Consider the following 11698-nt stretch of genomic DNA (forward strand, 5'->3'; position numbering starts at 1 on the left):
TTGTGCTGACCAAAAAGCACATTGCCAATTTCAAATGTATATAAATTCCATAATACAATTATGAATGCAGTAAATTTGTATTATTACTTTCTAATTAAATTGTACACGAAAAGGATTTTCTAAATGTCAACTCTAAAATTATATAATTATTTTGATATGGAAATAATAATTTGATAAGTAGAACTAATTGTATTTTTAAGATTTATTATATAACGGAGCAGTCTATTTTTGTTGTAATTTCTCAAACGCATATTTATTTGTGGAATTGTCCTCAAAATAAAATAAAATATAACCATTACACAATTAGAGTAAATGCTATTTTTCAAAATACTTTTAAATTCAAAATTGCATAATTTTATTTTTCTTAGAACGTAAAAGTTCAACGTAAAATAATAACAATATATTAATTTACAAGCTGTATTTTTCCAAGAGCACAAAATAAATTTTATTGCTTAAAGAGAGTAAGATTTATATAGATTAGAATATGTAGATTGTAGTTTGATATATACCTCTATAATTGTAAACAAATTAAATTTATTTAAATTAATGATAATTTCATAGCGTGATATAACGTGTATTCGGATCAAAGGATTATTAAAATTGCTCGTGATAATCATAAAACTACTCATTTTACATCACTGTATTTCCGCGAGAATTAACTCAAACGCCGCGCCGCGCTCTCGCGACGTCACACTGACGTCACGCGCCAGCTCGCAGATCCACTTCCGCTTCTCGCCCGCTATATTTCCTGTCTCCGTGCTTCTCTCGTGTCTCCGAGTTCGAATTGCGCACAGATACGACGTTGAGAGTGCCCGAGTATAGGTAGTAAACGATCGTCTTGATAGGTAAAAGTTGTGCCGTACACGGTAATGATCGCGTTCGTCCGTAAAATGTGCAGGCGTCGCGTACTCGTAGCGTGTCTCTCTCCGAAATTATCAGTTCTCGCGCGTGAATTTGCTCGAAGAGGATGCATCGTCCGTGCGATAGAATAATGCCGAGAACATTGAACGAAACACGGCGAATCATCGAGCGGCATCATTTAACTCGATGTTAGGTACGAAATACTCGAACGAAAATTCGAACCATTAATTCGTCTCCCGTCCTACGTTACCGACGCCAACCGCCAATTCAAACGGCTTACGAGTCGCGCATCACGCCACTGCGTGGCGCTATGCGCAGGCGCGGCCGGCGCCGTCGCCGGCTCGCCGCTCCCCACTCTCACTACCCTTTGGCGCGCCATGCGCAATGGCCGCCATGTTGATTCCTGCCTTGGCTCTGATCGCGCGGACGGCTCCGTGCTTCTCGCGTGTTCCGTGTCCGAAATACGCACAGATTCGACGTCGAGAGTACGAAACGTGAACGCGGACGATCGTCTCGATGTGTAAATCGTGCCGTATGTACGTTGTGTCGCGTGCAGAAATGATCGCGCTCGTTTGTAAAGTGCGGCGTCGGGTACGCGTCGCGTCGCTCCGCGGCAAATTATCGCGCGCGAATTTGCTCGAATTGTGCACTGATATGCGACGTCGAGACTGTCGAGAGTGGCCGAACGTGGAAGCGGACGATCGTCTCGATGTGTAAATCGTGTCGTATGTACGTTGTGTCGCGTGCAGAAATGATCGCGCTCGTTTGTAAAGTGCGGCGTCGGGTACGCGTCGCGTCGCTCCGCGGCAAATTATCGCGAGCGAATTTGCTCGAATTGTGCCCTGATATTCGACGTCGAGACTGTCGAGAGTGGTCAAACGTGGAAGCGGACGATCGTCTTGATAGGTAAGTCATGTTGTACGTACGCTGTGTCGTGTGTAGAAATGATCGCGCTCGTTTGTAAAGTGCGGCGTCGGGCACGCGTCTCAAGTTCTCGCGCGCGAATTTGCTCGAATAAAACGTTATCCGTACGATAGAATAATGTCGAAAATGTCGAATAAGACATGGCTAATCGTCGTGCGATTAACTCATATTAGAAATTCTTGATCGAAGAAAAAACTATTTTGCCTCTATTAATTGTAACTACGCATGCGTTAATTCAAAGCTCTTGTCTCTGTCTGGCTACGTGCGTGACGTCATGTGACGTCATGCTCTGGCTTGCTGCGCGTCGCTTTATCATTTTTCGCTTGCTGCATCATTTTTTAAGTGCGAACTATGCATAGATACCAACGAATATTTCTTTGATAAGATTTAGACACAAGAAATAGTTAAAATATTGTTTTTTATGTGTTTTCATTGCGTAAAAAAAATTATTAGAATATATATAATAATTATAATACTATATAATAGTATAAGAGATAATAATATATAACAGAATAAAAAAATTTATATAAAAATATTTCATCAGTTGCACATATTTTTAAATTAGTGACTCAATAAATAATGAATAATTATATTTTCAGAATTGACAAGAAAAGGAGTATACTACTACAGCGACAGCAGTTGCAGCAGCAGCATCAACAGTAGTGCCAGTAGCAGTAGCAGCACCAGGAGCAGTAGTATCAGTAGCAGCAGTAGCAGGAGCAACAGCAACAGTAACAAGGTAAGTGAGTTAATTGGTCTGTTTTTACCAAATTGGGCAATTTATTTACATATTGGCACTAATGTTGTTGCGTAATATTTTCGTAAAGTTAATATAAACCTCGAGAAATATATCATTTAGAATTTTTATCAAAACGTATCTAAATTTTAATTTTATAAATAAAACAAACTATTTTACTCGACAATTTTGACTTTTATTTGATAAATTTTTTTAGGTGTGATATTTAATATCTGATATTTAATATATAAAAAGTTAAATATTTATATAAAAAAATTTATAAAATTAATATAGAATCTTATTATAGTTGTGTAAAATTTTTCTTGCTAACATTTTTTCCCTTATTAAAAATTGAATTCAATATAGATATAAGTAATAAATTTGCAACTTATTATTCGCTTTTAGGTAAGTTCGCATATACGTATAATAAGAGAAAAGGATGAGGGACACTGAGTAGAGGAGAATCACGAACACGCATGAGTGTAAGTTTTCCAAAATTTTTTTACTAAAGAAACATATATTTCAGTAACGAACACACACGGACAAATCAGTGGTCGAACTAAATCATACAAGATTAGGTACTTCGCTATTTCTTCTTTGCCTCTAGAAGGTTACAATGCTTTGGTTATCTTTTTTTTTTGTTTTGGATATATTATAGGATATTTACGGAGATATAATTATCGTGTTCCTCTCTTTCGGCTTTTTAAGCGCTGAATTATTTTATACCAAGCGGCTCGAAGTTGTTCGCTCGTAATCATTGTCCAACCGATCGATCGCGCGGTCAATCGAAGGAACGCGTTCGCGCGCTAATCTCTAATCGGTATACAATAGTTCGCTATCGCTATTCGAGTCCATCTGCCGAGACGCGTTTCAATCGCGATCGCGCGATTTTCGAACGGCCTACCTTCGTCGCTTCGTCGTAAAAGTTAACATTTGTACTGTTATGCTTATTGCGAATTTTCATGTCTCGTCATATTTCGAAAGTATATTTTAAGAAAATATTATATACCAAGCGATAAAATACCTAAGATTATACCATATATTTTTTCTGAATACTTTATTCTAATAAAATATTTTATATAGTCTTTTGTCCAATTTTAATAACAACGCACAGATATAATTTAATGAATTAATTGAATTATCGGGAGAGCAATTTTAATTTTAGAAAAAATGTATAGCTAGATGTTATATAATCGTATATTTTAAAAGATTTCAAGTTTCGCGATGTTTATGATTTATAGATAAGTGATGGTCAAACTATATTCGGAGAATTGAAATCGAAGTATAGGGAAAATCGGAAAAATGAAAATTCGCGAATAAGCGTTCAAGTACTTGGACGATATCGTTGAAAAAACCGTTGGCAATGTGTCGACACGTCCTGCTGGCGATGGACGGTCGAGTGTGTGGACGATCTCTACTCGTTCATCTTTTTCGAACGACGCGTAATTGTAAAATCGATCAGTAATATTCTCCGCGGATGTTAAAAATCGTATGAAAGTGTGTACAATGTGTGTGAATTTGTGACGCTAGTCCAAACGGCAGTCTATATGCTTTTTTTCTCATGCTTCATTTATTGTTACACACGTGATATGCGCGGATATGATTAATCGATATGGCAAGTAAATAACGGTAACGCGCGTTACTTAAACTACGTTCGTCGAGCCTATTATCGACTATTCGCGTTCTTTCTCTCCGCGGCATTTCTTCGTCGGTCTCTTGCTTAATTGACGGCGATCTGCATTAAGAGCGCTCGTGCGACACGTGGGTGTCAAATAGAAGATTCGTTAAACAACTTTTACAATATCGTTTGACAAGCTTGAACGATATGTCGCGCACTTATTACGCGTTCCTGCACGCTGCGATAAGCTCTTGTATATTTATCGACGTAATGCCGATTTAAGGATTATTTTTATTGCATTTATTACACGAGACCGCGATTTACGTAACAAAGACTTCACGATCGATGTATGTTCAGGCAAAAGATTTAGATTAGACGTAATTACAATTTATAAAATTGAAATAGAAGTTTGTATATTAAATCTTTCGATCGCTTAAAGCTCCTGTGCGGCATGAATAATTAAAGAAAAAAAAAGGTAATTAGCGTTAAAGAGTGATAAAATAATGATTCGATATCCCTGCAGATTTGTACTTTAACGAGAGAGTTTTTTGCTTCGTAATTACAATTTTTGTGCTGCATATAAATTCTCGGAGGTTGAATGCGCAGAAATCGCAGCGCAACTATTCACGTCTTCTTTCAATTGTGCGCTTCTCTTTATCAGGAGTATCGGAATCTAGCTTATGAAACGATTTACACTGAAAGCATGTTAACACGATACAGTGTGACGTACTCTCTATCGAAGAGAACGCGAGTTCTCCTTGTTCGCATCTGGTCTGCGGGGGGATCTCGTAAAGACTGTCGTAAGATCCGCGCCAAGCTTCGCTTATCGCCGTTTCTCTTTGTAGAATCAGGAAATAATATTTCTCTCTCATATTACACGCCGATTGCGAACCGCTCTTGAGATAGATACACACGCGAACCATCGCTCTCTTTCTACCTCTTTCTCTCTCTCTCTTTCTCTCTCCGCATACGTACAGGCACACAAAACATATGCACACCAGTACACGCGAGCTTATTTTATTTCATACTAATATTATAATCGAGAATCCTCGGCAACTGCTATAGATACAAACTAGAGAGCATAAGATGTAACGTCGGTATATGTGCGTACAGTACAGATTGCTGCAAAAGATAGGTTCTACGGAGTTCACAGTGAGCATGTCGGACTTTACACGATAGAGAGATAAAAGTTTAGCAATAAAACGTTTAAAAACCAGCAAAAGTGTAAAAATATAAATCGCATCTTGTAACAGTATTGTTGAAAATGCATTTGGATAGTTAGACGGAGAAATTCTATCCTCTCCTCGATTCATGAATGTCTGAAAGCTTTTAGATTTTCCTCAAGATTCTGAGATTATCCGAATCGTCACATTCTTGAATTCCTTGGACCGTATCTCGGATCTCGGAACATCTGCATCCTTTTAGACTTTTAGATTTCTATCTTTGTGATTTATCGAACTCCTTAACGAATTCTTAGTCGCGCGAAGTTGTAAATTTTTAATGTAATTGTATACGTTCTCAGTAAATCTTATCGTTAAAGTAATATTTTTGTTCGACTGTGAACTCTGCGAAGGTTAATTTTTGCGGCACCATTAAAATGCGGAGAAATGCATCGCTTGGTATACGCATCGCAGCTAAATATACAGTATACGATAAGAATAAGATTATACAGATACGTAATCATAGTAGTAAAAAGTAAAAACAGTATGAAAATTATTGTATTGTTTCCCGTTACTTATTGTTAGTCGTAGTGCCCCGTACTCTCGAAGTTGCCAACGCGAGCTTTGATCAAATTTCTTTTTAATTTTCTTTGCATAGTGAAATAAATATATTTATCAAAAGTTTCGTTCCTTCTAGATATTTTTTTTTTGTAAAAATTAAATATTGCAAAATAATAAAATATGACTAACGCATTACAACAATTACTCGTAAGTAAAAGTCACGTTATTAAATTTTTTTGTAATATTTATTCTAATATATAAATTTATCAATTTTTCTTCAAGCCAATTATATGCTATTAAGATCTATGCCAATAATTAACAGCTTATTTTCATTATTATTATTCATAAATATCACATACGCGGTTTTCTTGTTTTCCGATCAATCTAGCGTTCGATCAATTCCGAGAGTGAAACGTCCAGTTATAAGTACGAACACTATGATGTATTATGTGTACGATAATCTCTATGATGGTCAGTGTACTCTGAGATGACGATACTATGACGTGCTCGACTAATGATTGATAACGGACGATACGTGTTCAGTAGCAAATGTCAATCCTTTTCCAAATGGAACTGAGATTTTCTGTTAATGGATTGTTTGATATAATGATATTATTTAAGTTTAAATTACATCAGGTGTATTATCGAGTAAAATGTTTAGCAGCAACGTGCATTTTGATAAAGTTATCTTTAGCTACGTTCAGTGTTCAGATTTTTTATGTTAAATCATCATTTTCGTGTATGTTTTTATAGTTTTTTTTCTTTTTTTCATCGAAATTTACAGTCAATTGAGGATGAAATTATTCAATTAATATAAAAATAAAAGCTTAACCTATGGCTTGTTATGCCTAACGTAATTTTTAATTTGCGATTTAAGGTTTAATCGAGAGAATCAAAATTTTATTTAATGACATTTTCTTAACAGCTGTGCAGCAAAGAATATAAGAGTGCTATGCTGAAGACCCTTTTGATGGGAGTATTTCCATGTTCCCGATGGCGATCGCGGTGAATGATTACTGAATGAATTCTGTTCGTTATGACAGCTTGACTATATCAGGCGGTTATTGAGATAAATCGTGTCCAAAATGGTTTATTATTGTCCGCTTACATGTTTTTCTCGCTTTAGGTCATAAACGTTTTTACCACACCCGTGAAAATACTCCCCTCGTACTAACTACTCACATCGCTAGAACTTGTTTCATTCGGATTTTATATCACGCATTTTATGTCTCGCGTCAGTTTGATCGTTTCGATCGTACTGATTTAGATATTGCATAAAATACCCAACATTCGAAAGATTTTATTGAAGAGTGGAATCGAGTCATCTGTTTCGAAAAAAATCTGGCGATGCATAGACCGAACTTCTCATCGAAGATCTCATGAGATATGACATAAAGTATGATTAACTTTGCATTGCTATGTGATCACATAGTCAAAATAATTTATTGATATAGTTTGATATTATATTCATTGATATCATTGATCAATACTTATGTATTTCTTGATATGAATTAAATAGAGATACAACGTGTAAAACCGGCTTTTGCTTGTGCGGGACAAATCTCTTGTTTATCTTTCGAGTTACAGAGACCGCCTTTATCTTTATTTTACACGCGTGTATTTTATCTTTCATTTACCATGTGCGTTTCGAATGTTTATCCTATTTTCGATTGATAATAGGAATTACAAAAACTAAATAGTAAGTAAACTTTATGATTTAACTTCTATCTAATTTACTTTCTTTATAGATTTGATATTATAATATCAAGTCTATATAGAAGAGTGCGATATTCTATAACTATTCTTTAGAAACTTCAAATACATACATATATATGTATATATGTATGTATATATACATATATTATAAGTAGCTCATCTTGATATGACAGAAATAATTAGTATTATGAAAAAGTTAATTGAAGAAGGTAATTATGCATCGCCTGATTCTGTATAGAGGAATTCTTATCCTGTTTCTCGTTATCCCCTATTTTGTATTATCACTATTATTATCGCTAATTCCTAAGGGCACAATCACACCATACGCTCAATATAAGTTCATTCGTTAACCCTTCTGCCTTTCCAACATCTGTCTATATATTGTATAGATTCATCTAAGCTTTTTCTAAACTTTCAAGAAATATAAGCGCGCTGCAACATTCTATACTCATTTCATGAATTTTTAAGTAATAAATCTTCGCGCTATAACGAGCTTGGAAATTTAGTAAATGAGAAACTATCGAGAAATATGTGCGATACAATTTATTTAATATGAATAAGTTTTAATGCAGGATTTTCACAAGTGTTCAGTTAAAAATTATGATTTGAAAAATGACAAAAGAAAAGATTTTTAATTATTCATATACTTATAAATACGTGATGTACTTATAAATTTATAAATTAGAAAACAATCAGTAGATTTGCATCTGCATTATAAGTATAGGCTCTCTTTCTCTCTCTATCTCTCTTTCTCTCACCCTGCACTAGTAGAAATGTGTATATTTATTAAAGATCTATTCCTTCTCGTGGAATGTTTTACGGAATATCGCATGACGTTATGCAACAAGTTACATATATTATAATCATTTTATCCTATACATTTTTTTACGCGAAATTTCACTACTAGATTTCTCTCGTATTTTCTAAACTGTTAGAAGACGAGTATTCTGGACATTCCCAAAATTGTTCCACTTTTAGCTTATCTCTTTAGTTGCCTCTATCAGGTATACGTACATTGATTTTGAAAGTACACACGGTATAAATGCGCTTCTCTCCCCTTTTCTTTCTCAACGGATCGGCTACGCCGAACAAAGCTTTGTTGAGTTAGTAGCTTAATTCGTTGAGTTATGAATTGTGCAAAAAAATGGATTATTTAATTATGACTGACAAAATTAAAGAATTTGCGTAGGTTGTGATATGCAATATGATATTTTAATTTGATATGCATATAAAATTATTATTTGCCATTTGCAATTGACGTTTATCATTGGCTTGATCACTTTAAATTAAAATATAGCCTGAAATTCTTTTTGATGCCCCCGGAATAATTATTCTTACTTAATACAGATGTTTATTCCAAGAAATATTAGACAAGAAATAAAAAGATATGTTTGATCGACAGAGATCTTAAATATTTTGATTATCTGATGATAGAGAGTCATAGATTCAGTTGTTCTTTTCATTTCTTGCGTATATTTCTATCGGCTAATGCTGTACAGCATCGGAAATATATTACATTTATAATCGGCGCATGTATAAATCTGCTGGACGAGACATTGTGACATCACGTTAATCTCTTCCGCACTGTTGCATCAAGCTTAATGATTTGATAACGCGCGTTTACGATTTCCTTTGCGAAGAAATATTTCATTCATATTAAATTCTCATTAAAAACGTGTTAAAAATTCTTGTTATTATTATTTTTCCATTGAAAAACACTCTTCCATTGATCTGGCGCGTGCACCGCAATTAACTCGACTATGGAAGAGTTTAAAAAATGTTAGTAATTCTGTACTAATGTATTGAAAAAGAGAATTAAGATATAACTCCGAAAATTTTCTAAATTCTTTTAAGTATACTACAGGTTAATTGTTGCTAATCGTTCACAAGTATTTAACAGTTCATTGTGAGCTGTTAAATTAAGACTTAGACGATACTCTCTTCCGCAGACTTAAATTTTCACTAATATCTCATACATTTTTCCCTCTCACTGTCCTGATCATGGCAGTTTAGCTAGCTTACGTGTGTCCGAATCCGACAGTCGGAATTTCTTACCTATTCGCTTATCCTAATCGTGGTCTCCGAGCCACAAAGGACCGCGAAATCTGTCCACTCGCATTTATGGGGCTCACACGATATCGAAAAATTTTTGAAATTCAATTGCCATTACCGTCAGTATTTCAATACATTGTTAATTATAGCTTTGTGAGAGAAAAATAATATACTCAATGAGTATATTCAGTAATATTAATCGTGTGAGAATCCCTTTCCGCTTTTCGCATTCTTTCTCTCTCTCTCTTTATTTTTCCTTTCGCACGTTTACTACAGTCACTCGCTCGTTTTCTCTAGCTGAGATCATTTAAATCAACTCCGCATAATCCAGGCACACTTCTCTACTTTTTATCTTCAAACAACTACATTTCCGTGAATCCATTTCCGCTCAGTTGCCACAGCACGTGCTAAGCCTCATTAAAAGATTTTGTATCTCAGATTGATTTATCATTATTATTTGCTAATGTGTTACTTGTGAACGTCGTTCTGTTGATTGCATCCCATTACGAATTAATAATGTACTAATTAATGAATGACAATAGCACTTATGGTCTGAGCTGAAAAGGACGAATATGTGGAAAATATAGGTATCGTGATCTAAGGAATAATCTTGGTAACGAGGAACGTTGATCAATCGCACTCTTCTGATTTACAGTCCGTCGGTTCGATTCGTAATAAATGTCTCAATCGTGGCGGCGTTATGCATGCCGATATTATTACGCGAGATTCGCAGAAGGCTACATGATGATACAATGAAAATGAAGATATTTTCGATGTTTCCGTCATGCACGTAAAATCGGCGATGTGTTCTGGATATGTTCGTCAAAGTATGAAATAGTACTGGCGCGAGTTACCTAATTTCTTTCCTTGCAAATATCGTACGTGGATCGATATTATTGGTCGCAGATCGATATGGTAATCGATATGGTACAATCAAGCTGAAATGGAGATTGACAGATATGCAATAGGTACAATAAATTTATATCTTAGCTTCGCAAAGTGAAATCTTTTCAGATATATTTTACAAATAATTTTTAATTACTGTATCTAATTATCGTGTAACTTTAATTACTCGGTTTTTAATGGAATCATAACCAAGAATAACTTTCTGCTTTAACGTGAAGGCTCGAGATCTTATTACCGTAATCGTTTGTCGATCAAAGTTTCGTTTAATTTACGTTCGAGCGTGATAAACGTAAGTTATCAACCGGTAATTCCGTCGTTCACCGTGACGCGAGTTATGCGCTAAAGTCGCGAAATTAAAATTCTCATATGTTAATGATAAATTTTCTTACTCCTCTTACTCCCTCTTTTACCTCTTCACTCCGCTCTCTTCATTATAACTTCTACATATGTATATGCTTCTCCTTTTTTTCGCATTCGTAATCTATGGAAACGGCACAAAGCTGAACGGCTAATGGTAGATACAAGTATATTACAAGTACACGCCCGCGAAGTATCAGCTCGCTTTGTGCTCCCGCTTCGCCGACTCGGGAGCGGAGGAGGAAAGTATATTGTCCTCGTAAGAGAGCTACACGAGGTACTGGTATATAGTCGCTGAAGAAAGAATCTCTTGATTTACGATGTCCAAAGAAATCGCGAGCACCACTCGTCGAAGTGCTTTTCAGCACAGTCTTTCATTAAGAGCGAATAAAAGTAGCGGTCAGAAAAAAAATTGTCCAAATCATCAGTAGATTAGTTGAAAAATTAATATATTTATAATCTTTAGTTAAAAAGTTCCTTTAAACATTTGAGAGAATGCAAGAAATTATGCATATACTAGGATAACAGTCCCTATTAGTGTGCTTTTATATTTAAATAAGTCATAAAAATAAACTGGTACAAATAAATAGACAAAGTATTTTTTTTCTATAAAGTTAATACTTTAACTTAATAAAAAAAAATACTTTGTCTATATATTTGTACCAGTTTATTTTTGCTCTTCTCATATACCTAGTTTGAGTAATAAGGATTGTGCAGAATGTTATCATTTATTCAGAACTAGAGTGCAGAAATGCTTCTGTTGCTTTTTTCCTGAGAATTTTCGAATTCTATGGCCAAATCTAACCA

Source organism: Wasmannia auropunctata, unplaced genomic scaffold (assembly GCF_000956235.1).
Source record: "Wasmannia auropunctata unplaced genomic scaffold, wasmannia.A_1.0 LD336116.1, whole genome shotgun sequence".
In the NCBI taxonomy this organism is placed as follows: Eukaryota; Metazoa; Arthropoda; class Insecta; order Hymenoptera; family Formicidae; genus Wasmannia; species Wasmannia auropunctata.